General features: G+C 42.5%; 1 long non-coding RNA gene across 13 annotated transcripts in view; it reads left to right on the top strand.

The window, feature by feature from the left end:
* Window positions 1-17,973, top strand: part of LOC111260982 (uncharacterized) — an 83,699-nt gene that overhangs the window by 62,134 nt on the left and 3,592 nt on the right. For 2 of the 13 annotated variants that reach the window (XR_002680680.2, XR_002680682.2), the window contains exon 2: window positions 9,599-10,581. The exons of 9 other annotated variants lie outside the window; for them this stretch is intronic. This is a non-coding gene — a long non-coding RNA (uncharacterized LOC111260982). Of the gene's footprint in view, window positions 1-9,598; window positions 10,582-13,464; window positions 13,920-17,973 lie in introns of those variants that run through there. 2 more of the 13 variants (XR_015311296.1, XR_002680688.2) reach the window with 2 other exon arrangements.

Genomic DNA, 17,973 nt, shown 5'->3' on the forward strand with positions numbered 1-17,973 from the left:
CGTCGGACGATTATATAATCTGTCGCGAGGTTCCAAAGAAGTAACGTATACGTCGCTCAAGGCCACGTAAATATTCGAAATTAAGATATATATGCATAGGATTTTTTGTTTACAAAAAATGGTAGATAAAAACCAGATAAATACCTATACGCCTCAATTAGCTGCTGGAAGAATTCTGCTGGTTGTAACTCCGTTTACGTATAAGTGCAGGTAATTTTTATTCATTGTATTTTTGTACAAAATACTTTGCTTCAGGCCAGAAATATAGCGGCTATCTAGCCGAGGGGATCAATTCTTGAAAATAAAACTGAATTAAACATTCTAATGTATTACTACTCGATTAATGGGATGAATGCTATTAAACGAAGGCGAGAGTATTCTCGTAAATTCAGTTTTTTACAGTAAGGCTCCATTGTGAAGGTATTGGCTGAGAGACAGAAGGCCTAATACACCTAGCTTCTGCATTCTCACCTTTATATATGATTGGAATAATCCCGTTAGTGAATTTCTATCCGTTATCACTGACCATAGTCCATACAACGTCATGAAAACAGCAGGGACTACAAAGGATCCTCTTTGCAATTTTACCGGTTCTCGCCTAACGCAATATAAGGTTGTCTTACAAAAAACATAAATATAATCATAAATCATGATTTGTTGTGGACAACAACTCCACCCTACGACAGGTGCGACATATTGTATATAGATCCTCATGTTATAAATGAACGTCTATATACAATAGTGTGTTCATGTATAATACATCGTGGTTCTTAATTATACGACTTACGACGAGAGCCAATGCGATGTAACCTGTGTAAGCAACTACATACAACTTACAAGCAATAACACAAAAATCATTTCCACCATTACCAGCATCAGCATTGTCGTAAAGCGGTGATCGTCATCGCCATTTCACCAAATTGTCGTTATTATTAGGTCCAATTATCGGCGTTGTTACTGCTGTTGTTACCAGTTTTTTCCTGCATTCACTCTCCCATCCTCTTCATTCCCGCATCCGTCGAGTTGCTGCCATCTGCCTGTTCCCACGAAAGCCAATTATAGGACCGGCAGCAACAGAAACATCGCCGTCATTGGGCGAAAGGTGGATTTCGCTACTGCCGCTCCCACTACCGCTGCCGCTGTCCAAGCTATCGCTTGTCGCCGCCGCCGCCGCCGCCGCCGCTGCACCAAAATCATCGATGGCCATAAGCTATTATCAGAACTAATGGATCGGGCCGGTCGATCACCCCGCTTCAGCCCGCGGGGCCGGCCAGTTGGCGAAGGGCAAAGGAATAAAGACGTAGTCAGCAGACACCGGCGAGCAGCAAGTGGTTAGCCAATGGCAAGCACTATTAGTGCGCCTAGCTTCCACCAATGACTCCCCTTTTTTCCATGGCCGACTTCTATTGCGCGTACATAGCTATCTGCCCCTGACGCTGCGATCAGCTCCAGCCAAATTAATATGCAGAGGGTCGATTTATGCTGCTTTTTACCATAACAGTGGGTCCGCTTCGTGGGACTCGCCTCTTGTAGGGATGGATCGCACAGCGACTAACCGACACTCAGTAACCGCTAATAAGCAGGGCCATAGAGTGGCGTTTGTCACACCCTCTTCAGAAGCGGGGTACTTCACATTCGCATACTTCGTTCCGATATGAAGTCTTTTTAACCATAATTCGTGTGCCACGTAGCCTGCTGAAGCCACGAAGCCAGGGTCCGTAGGGTATGATTAGCGGCCGTGCTAGCAAAAACCGGCTATATAACAAGAGAGGCAAACGAAAACGGAGAATATTTAACGGCTTTTAGAAATGGGCATAATGAGCGCATTCCTTGTTCCAAATGGCGGCCAATGCCAGTGCGATGATGTTAACAATGTGTCCTTAGTTTTGCTTACAACGACAAACATCGAATTCCTTCTGCTTTTCCATCTTGGTTTTGCTACAGCTTTTTCGGCTCCAGCTGCTGCCTGATCGTAGCAATGATCGCTGCGTCGCTTCGCTCTGTCGGAACATCTTAGCTTCTCCGTTCACTTCATTCAGTTATTAGCTCGCTCGTTCACACTTCGCCTTAGTCGTTCCCCTCCTTTCCGTCGTCGTCTGTTTTGGTCTTGGTTTTTTTTTTCTCTTGCAGTCCCTACTTCCTTTTTTCATACTAATTTGTCGTCTCGCAAAATTGGTTCTACAGTTCCTAGAAGTTCAACGTCGTTTGAGCCAATGCCGACGTCGCGACCAAAGGTTGGGTTGGGACCCAGCAGCCATCAAGATCCAGCGTGTCACTCCTGCATTGCGACTGTGAAGACGACGTGTATGCGGACTTCGGACGTCCTCTACTCAGAAACGATCCAAAATGCTGAGCTTATGGCTGACGCATAGGTAGTGAATGTGACTTTATGTCTGTATGTATAAGCGTCAACGCTTGTCCGTTGGCTCCTCCTGCTGCCTGACTGGATGGTCGACAGTTCGGTCGGTCTGTACTGATGTGGCAATTTGCTAAATGGGATTTTTTGTGAACCTAAAAGGAAGCCTGAGAAAGGAATAGAGTGCACAAATCCAACAGCAATGACGAAAACGAAGAAGACATAAAAAAAATGGGGGCAAACGGGCGAAAACTGGAAAAAAAGAAGACGGAACATGGAGGGCGAAGTTCCTTCTTAGGTGGAGTGGTAGTACTTTCCTCGAAAAGCGCCGGTCCCTCTCGTGCCCTGTTTATACCTGACACATGCGAAGCGAGACGATATTCGAATTTTAAAGAACGATTTTTTAAACTTTTCCTAGTGTGTGACGATAAAAGCCATTTCTGCTAAAATTATCGCCCACAAAACTAGCATGGATCCACTGTAATCAATGGCTGCCGTACTTTCATCGTCTACCGCCGGACAACCATATGCAATTGTATCCCTATATACGGTTGAACTGCAGGGTCGTAGATGTATGAATAAGTAATTCGTCTTGCAATCGAATAGTTTAAAACGATGGCGGTGTCGCTCAAAGTTTAAACCATTTAAAACAGCGCGTTTTTTTTTTTTTACCTAAGCCAGCTAGGCGCTACCTAAGGCAGTGGCAACATATCATTTTACGCTTCTAGTTACGAATGGGGGAGATAATTACGGTTATTCAATGTCCTAATAGCGGCGTTCTATGTATCGAAGTCTTTTTCTTAAGCTAACTCTCTTTAAAAATGCCTAAGATAAAGAATAATTTGTTGCTTAGGTAACATTTCTCAGGATAAGACGCGGGCTTCTTTTTGACAACAAATAATAATCGATGTCAAAATATAGATCACAGTCTTTCGATGGAAACAAATCTAACAAATACGGCATTCGCGCTTTATCTGTTCGATTAGGTTCATCTGGTAGTTAAAGAAAAAGGAAAATATTTACTCTCAGTCGCAGGTAATCTTTCACTTATGGCTTTTCAACATAAGCTTTTGTCAACGCGATTTAAAATACAACACCTGATTGATATTAAAGAAAAAAAAGTGTCAATAATACACGGATACGTAAAACGTTTTATACTGAGGTTGATCCCTTGAGGTTTTTGGGATAGAGAGCGAGAGAGAGAGAGAGAGAGAGAGAGAGAGAGAGAGAGAGAGAGACGTGTAAAATCCAGGAACGAGCGAAAAATATGTCAAAGGTCTTTTAATTTTTTATTGTAGGAGCTGATGATAACTTGCAAAATCATCTTACTTTTATTAGAGCAATAACAAATGTCGTTCAAAAATAAAGCTTGAGAAAGTACTCCCAATATTAAATTGTCAATGTGGGTTGCACTTGCATTCCTGTATCCTATTATATTTCCAAGGAAGTCATAATTGTGCTATCTCAATAAAACTTCTAAAATTCGCCCAAAAGCTATTGGACCTTTAAATAGTTTTTTTTCTCAAATAATAAAAAATCAATTAAAAAAATATTAGACCTCAATTTAATTTTCAAACTAGAAGGAAATCAGTTCGCAGACCTATCTTATTAAAAATGGCACCGAATATTTCATATTCACACTTTTGAGGTATCAAAAAGCAAGCAGTTGGGAATTATTGCCAACATATCTAAAAATTATCCACGAAAGCATGACCTAGGTTTTACCTAGGTGACTTTGAAAAGCTTTAGGTGAACTAGCTTTGTCCCCGTGATAGATTAGTGGCCAACGTATTTGCGTGCTAACCTTAAGGGCGGGTTGTGCCTTAGGGTCGAAACCCAGGCACAGGGACACTTCGCTTCGCGCTAGGAACCAGCCGATAGAACGCCTAGCGACGATATTGGAGGTAAAGCTCGAAACACAAAGGTGAACTAGCATTGATCCGCGCGTTAATTACAGCTTCTACACCCGGCTTAGTCTCACGCAAACACTTTAAATCAAGGCCTGCTCTTACAAGTACTATCCCAATTCAATTTCGTTAAGCATTTATTATCTTCAAAGGGTTAACTTCCAAGTTATACAATCGACTGACGATGAAGCCGTCATGCGGACGCTTTTCTGTCGCAGCCAATATAAGTATGCATTTTGCAGAGGAAGACGTAGGACATCCTAATAAAACAAAATTGGACGTCGTGCCATTTTCGCCTGCTTACGCTCTTTTACCATCGACTAGTTAAGATCTTCTTGATACCAGAAGAACAAAAAATTACAAGATACAGACCCGTTCAGGTATGACAGCTAAATTAAGGCACTCCGAATTATCATGTTATCACCGCGCTAGTGCTAATCTGAGAGGTGCTACCGCAAAGCAATACGTCGCGGTTTACCCCCTAGGACGCAATGGGAGTACTTTCATTTCTGTGTAGCCACACTGTCGAAATAATATCTTAAACAGGGGCATTTACTGTAAGCACTGGCTCCTATGCAGGCTGTCTATAATGCCTTTACTGCGATACACCAAACCACGGCATTATGTATGCTGTATATACGCACACTGCGGGGGGCCTCGAAATTACGCAAAATAGCAAGTGATAGTGTTAAAGCGCCTGTAGCTGCTGCTGTTGCAGTAATCGTCCCGATAACAGAACTAACCTCACTTAATGATAGAATCGAAAAGGTCTGGGAGGGAGCAAGTCATACAAATTACTGCTATTACACCCAGTACTATGAATACTACCAAAAAGTTCCTTTGGTAGCCCGTTTAAACCAGCGAGAAGGAAGCCCAGGGGATAAAGGTAGAAAGGGGTTCGCCGCCACAAAGGCAGCTCACGAGAAGCGACCATCGAGCGCGGCCATTAATTCTTCTTAACACGGCAGCGCTGCTGCTCTTCTACGATTTGCCCTTTTTCCAATGGCACGCGTCGAGGCACGGGAGACGGCCAAAAAATACTTGAATCAGGGACCTGATAGTGTACTATACGGCAGGAACTACGGCAGCAGAAAAAGCAGAAGTACGCCAGGCGGGCAAAGAGGACATGGAGGCAGTAGAGAAGAACGACCAGTGTAAGCGGAAAAGTGACGTGCTTACGTGTCGAGATCGTGCATGCATATGTATATATCTGAGTGAGTGTAAATCTCGCTATTTATGTGTATGTATGTTCCACGTTGGAACAAAGCAGATCATGCTGCTTCTGCTGCACGAACATACAGGAAAAACTGCATGGACTAACGTTTACAGCTCTTCGAGACGTAATTTTCGTTACATGCGTACATTGACAGAAGCAGAAAACGAAAAGAAAGACGCTCCACCGGACGCACGCGAAACGGAGCCGTTGGAAGAACAGCAAGGGCAGACGATTGTGCAGGGGCAGCAATACCAGCAGTCGGAAACCCAAAGCAAGCATTTGTATACGCACAATGTGCCTGTGCGTGAGTATGTACAGTACACCAGGGCAAAAAGCAAACTCCGAGATCGTTGAGTAGGATAATGCATAATTGGTGAAAAAAACTATCCTGCTTGTACTTATCTCTACCGTCTCGCCTACCACCGCCTTTTTATCGTCGCTTCATCCGACTGAGGAACAATGTTTAAAGTTGTGAGCTTTAGATTTTAGCATTTAAGAAAGGATAGATAAGATCTCAAAGAGTATGAGCATAGACGGGGGTGCTGGACTTGGAAGGCTTGACTTAATCGGACTCTCCTGTTGTTTATCTTGTCCAGAGAGTCTTACTCAGCAGAACAGTTCAATGTTTAGGTATATATTATCTTCATAAAGGCTCAAGCGTGTATATAAGGCCAGAAGTCTCCTGAGAGTTTGGCCTTCACTTTACTTTTGTACTATATAACCAATATATGTCAAATGACTTTGTTCGAATTATCAACAGGCATTTACTTCACCCTGTATACATGTATATTCGGTGCTGAATTAAATAGACTCGAATAGATACAACCGAATGGTTAAATGAATAGCATTAAAGCGAGATATTTTCAACGGGTTTTTGACCTATAGGCGATTTGGCATGTTCTTTACTCTACATTAATACTCTACATTGTCAAACTGCTGACAAAAAATATAATCCGTGAACGTAGCATATTCTATCATAGCGATCGTAGACCGTAATCGTATTTCAACGTGTTGAGTATTAATATTTCGTGCTTGTCTCTCGTACAACGCTTATCTAGAGCGTATTTTGCCGTCACTGAACAACAAAGTCGTGGTATCGTTTAGTGATCTTGACTGGTTCCACCGTTTTCTGGTGATTTCAAAATGAGAGCAGGGACAGATGTCGCTGAGCGGAAAACATCAATTAGAAAATTGCTTCGGTAATACAAACGTATACAATTACAGAAATGTTCCCCATACAGTCGCCCACAGCTGAGGGATCGTTGCATAAGATCGCTATTAAGAATCGAAAAAGCGCGAAAACCTTGTGATTGTTTATGAACTTCAGAACGGAAAGATAGGTTCGTCTTGTATAATGCCTTCTAAAGTAGATTAAGGATTGTGGACCTCCTGTGTCGAAGATTATGCTTCACCTTCGATACTGGGCTCAAAGGCGGTAGACCTACCAAGCAAATTCAGTTGAGTGCTCCCAAGCCAAGAGCCCGTAAATTAGACCATTGAGAACTCGGAGAGCAATGACGTTTTCAAATTCTTGAAAAAACAGCCATCATGCTTTCAAACATGTCGACGAGCAATTTTTCGTTAATTGTGCTGTGGCAAGAAGTAGATATCCATTAAAAGCTATGAAATGGCCGATGATTTCTGGTGAGCGCACTGAGATAATACATTTCGTACAGGGGATGCTAGAGCAACAGGCATATGTACAAAATGACGCAGAGTAAGACGCTGCGTTAGGTATAGTAATAGTCCCCTGACTACCACGCCTTGTCACAGAGCATGGACCTCTTCTAGGTTATTTGCTGCCAAAAGCGTTCAGGTAGTGCCGTAGTCTGCCTGGAAAATCATAGAATCAAAGCTTCGAAAGGACCGGAGTTAACAATTGCTTCAGTTGAATGAATCATGTTGCTTCACGCCAGCGGCGATTCACCCATAGCAGAGGCAACGGAAAACTGCATCAGAGAAGTGCCTTAGAGAGTGACGACGGTAAGACGTTCTATAATAAAACACCGATGCCCGCAGCAGTATTACATCATTTGTCAACAGTTTGAGCAGTAGATGTTTGCCGATCCTCTGTTGAACTCTAGGGTACCGCTCTAAAGTAGAATGATGCCGCATTCACAAGCCAAAAACCGTTTGAAAATACCGCGTTTTAGCACTGCGCAATTTGCTTTGAAGGTTCAAAGTATTTGATTGAACATCGACTATATATATGTATATATATATATATATAACCTTGCATTGCCTAAGGTAAATTAGGTCCGCAATGTTTACTAGATGCACATGTAAAGTAAAGCGTTTTAGTGAACGTAATCTGAATATATAATGGTCACAAGTAGAATTATTAGCAGACGAAAATTTATCCGTACGGTTGTGATGCTACAGTAACCTATAATTTAATGATAACGTGTATTTGTAACCTTTAATTCTAGTCAATAACGGTTAAATCATATTCTGGGAATCCATATTGAAGAAGTGCAGCGAAAAAGCATTATGATTGATTAAAAAGTGCCTATATCTCCCTGGAGAGGGGAGTCTGCTTATAGAGAAGGGAGCCTTTTTATGCCAAGTAAGGTTAAGACAATTAAAAGACATGTTATTCTAAGAGCCATTCGTAATTTAGACCTAACATAGCCTCTTCTCTTTATGACGCGCTTCGATAATTGAGTTCTGTCTGTTTTCTATGAAGTTTCTTTTGTAAGCCTAGTACAAAGCAGTAAAACAGAAGTAGGATTACAGCTAAGAAACAGCGTAAAGTGGGTGTTAAAATGAAAATTTGTTGAAGTAATGTTAGAAAATTCATAGAGTTTTCTCAGTACTATTTTCGGCATGGATGTATAAACACGTTAATAGAAAGCCGATTTTTTTAGGCTCGACAGATTAACTTGGTCGATTGAACCTTTCGATAGGCGAAGAAGAAATAATTGGTTTGAGCTCCACTGTCGACATATATCGCACAAAATTCGCGATAAAACGAAGGTATTTCTGTATAACTTAGGTTTAATTTCGTAGACCAAGGTTGCGAGAACGTACGTTCAATATACGTATTATACAAACATCCTATTTTGAAATTAAAACTTTTGTACACGACGAAGGATGAAGGCAAAAAAAGAACGCTTGAGAAGTACCGTTAGCTCATTGGCAATAAAATATAGCAATGGAATGGTTAGCATATGTAGAAAGATCAGTTTGTTTGTTTTTACAGATATTACATACATCAATGATTGTTATTAAAGTGCCGGATCTGAGTTACCGGAGTAATGCTAAGAATTGAAGGTAAATAAACCAACAATTTTTGCTCACACAGATACAGACAGGCACCCAGAAGCAAATCCATTCAACAATTGAGTGACGGTAAAACTAAGTAAACAAATCACCGACAGGTAGATGCTATCGGTAATAGTTGTGGCATTTTCGCAAAATCCTTTAAATAATTAAACGTCTTCCTTTCCATAAACCCTATAGCCTATGCAGAAGAGTTGACAATTCGCTATTGCCGTTTTTTTTTTTTCACTAAGGCAATTGCTAGAACCGAAAGGGCAATTCAGTTGTAGGAGCAGTCGGGCCCCGCGGGCAAGCCCCGCTTTTTCCTGTACTTTAGCAGTGTTGCAACCGAAACAGCTCAACCGATTGGCTCAGGCTTGAGTGGATCCCTTTCGCTTTTTGTATACTATCAACACTGTTTCACTACGCTTATACACTCAGACGCGACGCGTTGGCTGAACATTCAATGACAAAATAGACACTCTAGAGGTGACCTCGCGACCGACGACCCCACTGCGCCGCTCGCCAAATTTTACACAGATACGAATATATCTAACAGTGCAGTAACATGGAGTCTTGAAATTAAGCTTCGTTCGTCTTTCAAAGCAGATAAATAGCATAAGAATATGCAGATGTAGATCAGTGTAGTTAGGACTGGCTAATAATGCATCGTGAAATCTTTTATGCCGCTGTCGCAAGCTGGACTAGCGGGCTTGAGAATTTGTGCGCAAGTTATACCTTCAAACTCAACGCCGATGAACGTGCCCTTTTCAGTTGATCTAAAGATGCATTGCAAAATATCAGCACGTATTTGTACGATAACTTCGGATTTGTTGTCTGTGATCTGCTTTACGGAAGCGAACGAGGCAAATGCAAAACGACAGAAACTGGCGATGGAGGCTAGCGTCCAAGTCAACTTTACAAGGACTCAATAGCAAGTGGTATGTCGCTGACGTTGTTCTATAACTGATGAGATTCCTACTGCTACTATTGCTACCACAAGCTGGACGTTGTAGCCACAGGTTAAGTATAGGGACGGAACAGCGATCCACACTGCGTCGCCTGCCTGTGGTAGCACTGTGCTACTACGACGACCGGCAGCGCCGCTACAGTTATCGCCACGCATGTTGGCGGTGTGGCCTTCTGCTACAAGGCCCTCGTAGCTGTGACGGACTTCGTAGCAGCTGAGAAGGCCAAGTCGCCCTCTGGCTTCGTGTTATACTGCGCGTATCAGCAGCCCGTCTCATATGTCATACGATGGCGTGTAGCACAGCGTAACGCACCGCAGAACCTGCACGCCCTACAGCCTTTCGCCGGCTGCTCCGCGACAGCCCCAACGAAACATTACATTAGCTACCCTTCAGCGAAGTTACACGACCTGCGCAGCTCACCGTCGCCCCCAGCTTACGTCGTCCTACATCTCCCACCAGTGCATACCAGGCTCGTTCTCAACTGGCATCACCGCGATGCAACAGCACTAGCGGCATTTGCTAAACTTTGCCTGTCTAGCGTTCATTCAGCGACGGCCAATCCTCAGCTATTTGTTGACTTCTGGAAAATTACACAAGCATTTTCCTATACGAAACGTATCGCAGGGACTGTGTGTCGTAATCTTGTCGGGGGTTCTGTGTCTGCTTGAGAAAGATGGGAGAAGACGGAGTTTGTTTGTGATAGACTGCCAACCGACGAATCGTGAAAGGCTCAGGCCGCGGAAGTGGCGTAGCTGCGCGGGATTTTGCTAGGACAAGGCCACCACTTGCAGAGTGGGGAGTAGGCGCCTAGAGGCTAGGGAGAGCAACCACGCTGCACAGTAAACGTGGGATCCAGCAGAATGCCGCTGAGTAAGTATATTACATTATGATTAATTGTACGTAGTGCCAGTACTGTTTCTCGGCGCTGCTGACCTCAAAAACTTGTAAAGACGGATGCGCTAGGCCACTTTGTAATAGATAACAGGACAATAATTAGACCAGTGGAGCGGCGTAGCGAAAATACAATAAACAGGGAAAACTGAACATTAAAAATCACATTTGGTGGTTTTCGTGGGAAGCTTTTAACTAGCGCCGTTTTCGACAAACTTAAAAAAATGAATGAATGCAAAGCAAGTCCTTATATGAAAATATGAATGAAAGGAACAGCAAGCATGCTGCAGGGGGATGGACTATATGGGAGGAGGGGTGATGGACTATATGAACGACTACAAGGATAGCAGTGGGGCAAAGTACTAAGACAAACTCGCAAAGTGGAATTGGCGTAGAATTTTAAATAGTATCAGTAGCAATACGCTGCTCTTCGTCAAATAATACATACGCTCACTGTTTTGCTGATTTCCCATTTTTACAAACTTTATACACATATATACCAATGTGTTATTCCGCTCTCCCCAACTACCCCTGTTCGACACAACTCTACAGAGGTTATTCAGTGAAGCAGACCTGTAGGAAGTAGCGGTGGAAAGCGGACATCAAAGGAGGAGGGATAACTTTGAATAATTGCTTGACTAAGATAAAATAACGTTTTCCAACCATCTGCAAACTTGTTGACCAGGTTGGTTAATGTATTTAGAACCAGTAACTAAAATACGGACTGCTCTAAGTTGAACAAGCGAACAGACTGATGATGACCCGAGTAGCCGAAGCTATTTGCAGTAATGCTTGTTGTTGCAATTGTTGAACGCAATGCAAATTAAGTTATGAGCAAATTGATTTGCTTCAAAATATGTTTGATAAACGAAGTTCTATCGTAGCCAATGCGAAACATCTTTGTAGGACAAACTACGGTAGCTTAATTGTAGTTATCCATCTTTCAACACAGCAATAGTGACAGCTTTATGGAACTGGTTCGTCGCATCTTCTAAATAAGGCTACTACACTTCACGAACGTAATACTACTACGGGATATTGCAATAGAAATGATACAGTTATTTATGAGTACGTATTAGAATTTTCTTAATTATTAATTTGTGCTATTTCTATGTCAATATTCCTTTGAATAGCGTTGAACGTATTTATTGATGTTCTATTTACTTTCGCAAACTTACCAATGAAGTTACGACCCAAGTTACAGCAGAAACGATTCGTGTAGTTTTACTTGCCCTCCTTAATTCGGGCTGAACCCGTCACTTACTTAACAGAGGGCTGTAGTAGGTGCGTAAGGAATCTCCACAGCCTCTATAAATTTTGTTGACAACTGGCGATAGCAGAAACAGCGGGCGCTACAAATAGCCAGACTAGGGTATGTCTGTTCGAACAGGGTGTAGTGCCCAATCAATTTAAAATAGGTTCATACTAGTAGTACACTTTGCGTATCCTATGCGTATTACAGACATTTATCTGTCTAACTCTGTCGTTCCGGTAAGTTTCTTATCTGTGCAGTAAGCGTTGTACTGGCAATCCCTCTTAGCTTCTGTTATACAATTGCATGACATGGCAAAAATGTGTGGCTTGCTGTGGCTGACGTACCATGGAAACCATATGGTAGCGTTTGCTTTTCTTTGTTTATGTCGTACCTGAAATTGGCATTAACGTTTCCTGTATGGAGAGCTTCGTAAGAATTATACAAAATGTGTAGGTGCTATACAATTATTTCGCCATCGTGCGAACCAACCTCCGGAATTGAGCTGACCCATAGCTGAACGAAGCGAACGTTAGAGGAAGCAAAGTAAAGATTATATCGATAACTTAACCTCGTATTTATTTTAGATTTTTCAATATCGTAAGTTACCTGGCAGCTAATGTTTGATTCGTATTATGCATATTTTTTCTTTTTGTCGTTACAAGCAATGTTCACTTACCTATAATTTTGATCATACCCGACTCCAACGTTCTCATTTTTCCTAGACACAGATTAAATATTCATTTAAGCTTTCTGCTTTAAAAGAAATAGTTTACTGTTACGTTTTTCTCTAATCTTGAGCTGGCTACTCGTTGCTAGAAGAGCAAACAACAGTGATACTAAGGGGCATTCCTACTTTGACGACCTTAAGTTCTGCTCTCATTAGTTCAACAAGAATTATACATTTCTAGAGCGCCTGAATCTAAAAATACTTGGCTTCTCAAAATCCACACCACCTCCTCAAACCAAAGTTTTTCAAGCAAACGTGGTAGTTTTTTATTACGTGAAATTTCCTTCCTCGATTAACTGTGCCAATGAATCTCCAAGGAAATACACTCCGCTTATAGCGAACTCTGAATAAAAACAATTAAATAATTATTGCTTTGTCTAAAACGTTCCCAGTTCTCAACTCAGACCGATCTACATCAATATGGACATTCCATGCTTCACGGATCTAAATATACAAACGTATGTGTGTACATATTGACAAAAATTGGCATGATCACTGACTGACAATAGTTGGTCAGTGGACTCTGGTGTCACGGGCGGTTGTTGCGACACGCCACAGAGGACCGTGGCATTGCAGACAACCATTAAGGTGTATCGGGCAGCGTGCGCGGATTGAATTACATTCATAGCTATGTAAATGCAGCTATAGATACCTCGGTGCCTGGCTACGTGTACTAGCCGTATCCTTCATGATGTAGCACTGATTGGCAGTAACCAAGGAAAACAATGTTGGGAAATGGGGGAAACGTTGGTTATCCAATGTTCAGGCAGAAGGAGGCACGTCAAGGAGCGTCTAAGCGTCTGCTTGTTCCAAAATCAGCAGATGGTCTGCTCCCTTTTGCACGTTCGCCGCACCTTCTCAGCGATCGTTCCTCGTTCCATTCGGGTGCTCCAGCCTTCTCGCAGGTGCCACTCGCACACTTCTGCCGCCATTCTCAATACCCATATCCCTCATTGAATCGGCGTTTTGGCTTGTCTGTGGATGGCGAACGGACGAACGCCGCTGTCGCCGCCGCAGAAATCTGTTGAATGCATGCTAAGCGTTTCAGTATACAATTTCGGAGTGGTAGTATGATACGATTGGTGCAGCCGCTCCGCGACATGGAAAACTGAGGATGCAATAGACGCTGTTTGGTGCATGTGCGTGGCTAACGTGGCAGTCCCCTCAGAGCATAATGGTTATTCTCTTCTAAGCTACCCGGAAAGGCCAGGAACAAGACTTCGCAATAGGACACGAGGTGTAGTAATGTTTCAGTGGAACACAAAATGTGGAAGGACAGACGGACGGGTGAAGGCTAGAATGACGTGAACGACGCATCGCTTGCTTTCACGAGAGGTGAGGAGAGCTGATGAAGCGTACTGAAGACGTAATAAAGATGCAATGCTTAATTTATATTTGTTGAATGCATTAGCGAAAAGATTAGACAATATTCAGAATCATCAATGGATCACGGTTTAACTGCAGCCGGAAATCGATAGTCAGTGGCTCAAAAAGATGTCGCCGTCAGGCTATATGGCACGCCTGTGACTATGTCGTACCGAAGGACCGAAGACATTTAGCTTTCGAAGCAATGCTTAACAAAATCTGCAGGGTTTTTGTAGCAAATATGCAACATGGCTACATTTCGATTCTCTTTTAGGACGCCAGGAGTATGAGTGCATTAGCAAGCTCCTTCTTGCTTCCTGTTGTTATAAGCGTGTCTCTCACGTTCGAAATTCACCAGACGACTCTTAGAGGTAGAGACATTTGCAGTGGCCATATACAGATTTGTTTATCTTCTCTGTGCATAGCGGCAGCTTGAGTGTTTTATTCGGGTATTTGTTTTGAGGGTCCGAAAACTTAGGCAATATATACATCGATGGTTAACAAGTGAGAGGGCAGTTATAGTTAACAAAACATGTTGGCTACAAGTAACCTGTTTAAGTTATAACCTATTATTTCATTGGTAATGTTTTAATAATGTGTTCCAAGTATGATTTAGTTATGAATTTTGGATAAGCAACCAAAAAATTGCTTTATTTCATGGCCTCTCAGGTCACATCCAGACATTGATCATATGCAGCTTTTTGCTCGATCCTGCTGGACCTGTGCTTGAAAGCGATATCATTGTACAATGAGACCTGACAAATGAGTACCGCTAGAGACAAGCTAAGTAGATAGACGTGTGCATAAGTGTACGTTAATGTGATGGGTTTTTGACAGATAGCCACGTCTTTTCTCTTGCACTACGAGCGCTGCCCCTTAACCCTTAGTCGTCATGCTTTTCGTTGAGTACGACGGTGTGGTCCTGGAGGCCAACGATCTTGTAAAATTTTTGTCTTAGAGTTAGAGTTTCGATTGAAGATTTATAAAATTCCCTCTATCGCCGATGCATCATCGCCTAATCGCTTGCAATGAAATTCGTCGGGATTGTTCGGCCTTGATCGTTCGTCTGCACCGTGCATTGCAATGCTAATGCTAAACTACTATTTGCCAGCTACTGTAATGCGTCGCAATTGGGTTCTACCAGTTGGTATTTGACGTCTGGGGCTGAACAGCCCGAATATCGTATAGTAATTGGCACGGTGTCGCGCTGAAGCTGCCCATAATTGTCATGTTGATCAAGAGAGTAATCTGCGACAGGTGACGCCAGGCGGTCAATGACGGCTTTGACTCCGTTAGCTTGCTACGTCGGTGTTTCGGGACCGTTTGCTTTTCAATGAGCGTCTCAACGCTTAAGGTGTTATTATTCCACTATGGCCGTTAATACTTTGACAAACCGCTAACGCCAAGACTTTAGTACACGGAAACAGCTGCACATACCCTAGATGCTAGTCGATAGTTACGAACGTAGGCAGAAGACACGGAGAAATCCCATAATTTAAGGAGATCCACGAAATTCATATCAGTTTTGCTAAAAGGTCTTTCAAGGGAAAGTCCTTTCTGAAAGGAACTTTGACACAGCTTAACCACTGCTGACTGATTTGCTAGTTATGGCTCTTGACACCGTCAAAGTCGAGCTTCCTCCGACAAAAGGTCAACCCGTCGCCTCTCTATATATTCGCGAGACTAAAACAAGGTCCACGAATTTCGCTTGCTGTGAAAAAAATGGCAAAGGCTTCATGCGCTGCTAACTTAGTCTCCCTGAGGAACGTGTAGAATGTCAGTTTCCCTCCAATCTGTACGAATGGTTTGACTTGTCTAAGCTGTTCTCAGCTTTTCTCCGTTTGGCAAATAGTTCTTTCAGTTTCGACTCTGACCGGGCTGGAGACCGCCCTTATATCTTTCTCTTAAAGTCCTCTTACCGGTTGGCGGCTGTGACCTCCTCACGACCCAGCTTCTCGCAGTAATCCCCGAACAGTTCCGAGATTACCCGCTCCGTCCAATCGCTCTGAACCGCAGCTTTTCCAATTCGTATACACTAGACTTAGGCCTCTCTATCTTGAATAGAACAATTCGACTGCCGCTGTCGGCCTCGATTGTTGTCTCTCCATACTGTGCAATAGATCCTTAAGATTGCGACCGTCGTCGCGGTTCTGTACTTACCCGCTACTGATACTGCTTTGCTAGCTATGTAACAGCGGGCTATTCGATACAAAGGCGCGTTTTGACTGCGCCCATATTGATGTAATACAAAATGCTTCAAAATTCGAAACTACCGCAAAAGTGATAGACCTCAGTGACGGAAGTATTTTTCTTACGGGGGGGGGGGGGTGAACGTCAAGTTTATCGTTAGAAGTTTAAATTTACGCAGAACGCGAGGCTTTTTAGATTTTAACAGACATTGCTTTACTTTGCTTCGGTTATGATCTCCGATACGTGAGCCTGCGCTTAACAGCCATTTAAACTCAGCTGAATAAACATAAATAAGGTTATAAATAAATACAAAAGAAATTGTTAAGTCTGCTTTTCTAAACCTAAAATGAAATAAGTACGCAAGTGCAGATGGCCTCTATTTGGTATCTGTCAAACTCTGACTTAGACTAGAAAAATACTGAAGTAACTCTTGTCCTAGGGTGTAGAAACTTACTTTTTCGTTCCTAAAAACTTGTGTTCTAATGCGTCTCAACGAGCAGATGGCTTTAAAACTCGTACAACAGGCGTTGCCACAATAAGCTCTCGATGCTGCAACTGTTAACCATCGCATAGATTCGCGTCTAGCAAAAATTACATTTTCAAAAGGTATTTTTCAATGTACTTCTAGCGAAGCGCCGATTTTTAGCGATGTTAGTATTTTTACTGTATTCGTACGACGTATAGCAGTTTATAGAAACTGAAACAGTACACATGGTCATCGTATGTTCTCCACGTGGTCCCTATGTGTCCTAGTGCACTTAGCACACAGTAAGATTATAGGGAAAGATTTTTTAACAGAGTCTACCGATTTGTCGTGTCTACCAATGTATAACAATTGTTTTATCTATCTGTGCTCGCAATTAGAAGAACAGCTCGTAAGGGAGATAACGGCTATTTTTTGCGCCAGCGTCAAGACACTTCCAGTATATGTCGCCGTAGGTGGAGTTGCCGTTTCTAAAATACGATTGAAATATTATCGTTAACAACACGTGCAGGGTATAAGGACAGGTAATAATTCCGTAAAACTCCCTTTCTAATGTTTGGAATATGGCGCAACCTAAGCTGACTAATAATTTTTTCGCAAGAGGGCACGCGAGAGTTCGCATAATCTATGGTTTTTGCGCGAAGTCTTATGCGAGTCGTTCAGTCTTGAAAAAATGTGGTGGGAACACGATGGGAAGTTACCGCACTCTTACGGTGTGATGTAGGCTTATACGAGATTATAGAAATGGCTAATCATTTCAAAGGCGTTATGGCCAATACAGTATCAAATCTGTGTTGTGCACAACAAACTACTCTTTTGTGCTTAAAAAAAAAGCGTATTAAGTAAAACAAAGGCCCACTTCGATATATTGCTAGTCTAGAACGATGCTTAGTCGGCAGCGATTGAGATGAGAGATTGAACAGCGAGGGGTTCGCCTTTTCGTAGCAGCTCTTAGACTGTCGGCCATGATGGCCAGTACTTTAAATAATAAATTATAATGCCTAATAAAGTAATCAGACGTAGTTTGCATTACTTTATTACTGCAAGCCCGTTTTATTTAGCCAACGTGAAACGAATATCGGACGAAGGCGCGAGTCTCTTACACTCATTTAATAGAAGCCATCGCTGTCATGCTGTATTTTGCCCTAGGTAACATCTATCAATGTCTAAAAAAGGCCCTTTTTTTTAGCTGAAAAATATACTAGCATTTCGTGCCCGCTTTACGATGGGATGTTTTGCTTACTGAGTTCTGTTAGCCTCCTGAGTATGATCGTTGCGTTTTGAAACTACCCATAGAAATCTGCAAATCCGGAACTGCGATGAAGACTCTGCTGTAGCGCTGCTGAATAT

Source organism: Varroa jacobsoni, unplaced genomic scaffold, assembly GCF_002532875.2.
Source record: "Varroa jacobsoni isolate VJ856 unplaced genomic scaffold, vjacob_1.0 scaffold_500, whole genome shotgun sequence".
In the NCBI taxonomy this organism is placed as follows: Eukaryota; Metazoa; Arthropoda; class Arachnida; order Mesostigmata; family Varroidae; genus Varroa; species Varroa jacobsoni.